We start from the raw sequence: 3,132 nt of genomic DNA on the forward strand, positions 1-3,132 counted from the left end.
CGCACGGCCACGACGGAGCCGGTGTCACCCTGCAGAGGGCTGCACTGTAGCACGCCGGGAACCGGCAAAGAACCGCGCAGACGTCGTCGTTGGCCGCGGCGTTGCCGCGAGCACGCGAAGAGACAAAGTCCGAAACGACGTCAGCCGGGGCGTCGAGCACGCCGCCCGCACTGTTCGCACTCGTGCTCGGAAATGGCGAAGGGGCCGTGCTAGCGTGCCTCGAATCGATCGGCCGGGGGCCCCGTAGGGCGACAGACAGGCAATTGTGCAGGAAACCGTACTGGCCATTGGCGAGAAATTGCCGTTCGCGCATTCGGTGGACGCGCTGCGCTTTCACGACTTCGGCATTGTGCTGCCGACGTAAGCTTTCAATCTTGCTCGCGGCGTTACGAGGCGGCACGATTTTCGCCAAACGCTCGTCGAAAGTGGCACGAGTACGGCCCCATGGAGGTCTGGGTACTTATCGCTGCTATTATATGGGGGTCCCAGAGAGCAGTCGCCCCCAAAGCGACCTGGGTGTTTGATATGCGGCGGGCTTCGTGCCCGTCAAGCGTGTCCCCGGTATCGCTCCCGTGGATCCCACAGCTGACGTCTGCAGCCTCATCCGCTTGATGCGTTAGGGGCTGGTTGTCGGACGACGCTTTTTCCACGATATCGAAGTGTGTTCCGCATCGTCCTCGGACGAATCAAATACGAAAGCGCCGAAGGCGCGGGCGTGACCCGTCGCCTAGCGGCTTTGCCGTCTCGGCTACGTTGCAAGTGTCGGTCGGTCCACCAGTGCTGCGGGCTCGAGAGAAACCGCAAGCCGCGATCGAGTCGACACAACCGGTCTATCGAGAATGTTGCGTGCTTCTTGCCGCGTGGCGATACCCGGCCCTGCGGGGAGGGCGCCGTTGCGAGCTCGAACGCCGTCGTCTCGGACTGTGCAAAGTGCTACCCTTTGCGAGAACGAAGCGTGTTGGGGCGCCTGAAGGTGGCCTCGGCATCGCAAAAACGGCGTCCGGCCTGCTTGAAAGGCTGGACGCGCAGTTGAACGATTACCTGGTTGATCCTGCCAGTAATCATATGCTTGTCTCAAAGATTAAGCCATGCATGTCTAAGTACATGCCGAAATAAGGCGAAACCGCGAATGGCTCATTAAATCAGTTATGGTTCCTTAGATCGTTTCTTCCTACTTGGATAACTGTGGCAATTCTAGAGCTAATACATGCAGTGAGCCTGAAGCCCTTTGGGCGACGGGTGCTTTTATTAGACCAAGATCGATCGGGTTTCGGCCCGTATTGTGTGGTGACTCTGGATAACTTTGTGCTGATCGCATGGCCACGAGCCGGCGACGTTTCTTTCAAGTGTCTGCCTTATCAACTTTCGATGGTAGGTTACTTGCTTACCATGGTTGTTACGGGTAACGGAGAATCAGGGTTCGATTCCGGAGAGGGAGCCTGAGAAACGGCTACCACATCCAAGGAAGGCAGCAGGCGCGCAAATTACCCACTCCCGGCACGGGGAGGTAGTGACGAAAAATAACAATACGGGACTCTTTTGAGGCCCCGTAATTGAAATGAGTACACTCTAAATCCTTTAACGAGGATCAATTGGAGGGCAAGTCTGGTGCCAGCAGCCGCGGTAATTCCAGCTCCAATAGCGTATACTAAAGCTGCTGCGGTTAAAAAGCTCGTAGTTGGATCTCAGTTCCAGACGAGTAGTGCATCTACCCGATGCGACGGCTCGGACTGAACATCATGCCGGTCCTTTCTTGGTGCACTTCATTGTGTGCCTCGAGAAGGCCGGTGCTTTTACTTTGAAAAAATTAGAGTGCTCAACGCAGGCGAGTCGCCTGAATAAACTTGCATGGAATAATAGAACAAGACCTCGTTTCTGTTCTGTTGGTTTTTGGAATACGAGGTAATGATTAAGAGGGACAGACGGGGGCATTCGTATTGCGGCGCTAGAGGTGAAATTCTTGGACCGTCGCAAGACGAACTACTGCGAAAGCATTTGCCAAGAATGTTTTCTTTGATCAAGAACGAAAGTCAGAGGTTCGAAGGCGATCAGATACCGCCCTAGTTCTGACCATAAACGATGCCAACCAGCGATCCGCCTGAGTTACTCAAATGACTCGGCGGGCAGCTTCCGGGAAACCAAAGTGTTTGGGTTCCGGGGGAAGTATGGTTGCAAAGCTGAAACTTAAAGGAATTGACGGAAGGGCACCACCAGGAGTGGAGCCTGCGGCTTAATTTGACTCAACACGGGAAAACTTACCCGGCCCGGACACTGGGAGGATTGACAGATTGAGAGCTCTTTCTTGATTCGGTGGATGGTGGTGCATGGCCGTTCTTAGTTGGTGGAGCGATTTGTCTGGTTAATTCCGATAACGAACGAGACTCTAGCCTATTAAATAGGTGCGGGGTTCCCAGCACCTTACAACCTTCTTAGAGGGACAAGCGGCTCCTAGCCGCACGAAACAGAGCAATAACAGGTCTGTGATGCCCTTAGATGTCCGGGGCCGCACGCGCGCTACACTGAAGGAAGCAGCGTGTCTTTATCCCTGTCTGAAAAGACTGGGTAACCCGTGGAACTTCTTTCGTGATTGGGATAGGGGCTTGCAATTGTTCCCCTTGAACGAGGAATTCCCAGTAAGCGCGAGTCATAAGCTCGCGTTGATTACGTCCCTGCCCTTTGTACACACCGCCCGTCGCTACTACCGATTGAATGATTTAGTGAGGTCTTCGGACCGATGTCCGGCGCGGCCTTTCGGTTGCGCCGGTCTGTTGGAAAGATGACCAAACTTGATCATTTAGAGGAAGTAAAAGTCGTAACAAGGTTTCCGTAGGTGAACCTGCGGAAGGATCATTACCGGATTGTGAAGGGTGGCGAGCGCCATTGTTTCTACCCCGTGTGGGTGAAGCAGCTCGCTGCGCCCGACGCTTTCCGCCGCTGGCCCCGCTTGGACGCGGGGACGGCTATACCCGAACATGCCGGGGACTGCCTGAATTTTGAGGGGCGCCCCGTGCCAAATTTGTTGCGCCCAGTGGACGCCGGCTGCAACCTTGGACGGTTGGCTTGGCCGCGCCCGCGGGTAGAAACGGCGTAACGCACACTGGGTGGGCTTTCTGTCCGCTTTGGCGCTCTTGC

General features: G+C 55.4%; 1 non-coding gene across 1 annotated transcript; it reads left to right on the forward strand.

Annotated features, from left to right (window-relative positions):
- The first annotated feature begins 1,038 nt into the window (after positions 1–1,038).
- Positions 1,039–2,853, forward strand: LOC140215064 (small subunit ribosomal RNA). The gene has a single exon (XR_011891985.1). It is a non-coding gene; the product is annotated as a small subunit ribosomal RNA (ribosomal RNA).
- The last annotated feature ends 279 nt before the right edge of the window (positions 2,854–3,132 follow it).

Source organism: Dermacentor andersoni, unplaced genomic scaffold, assembly GCF_023375885.2.
Source record: "Dermacentor andersoni unplaced genomic scaffold, qqDerAnde1_hic_scaffold ctg00000804.1, whole genome shotgun sequence".
Classification (NCBI taxonomy): Eukaryota; Metazoa; Arthropoda; class Arachnida; order Ixodida; family Ixodidae; genus Dermacentor; species Dermacentor andersoni.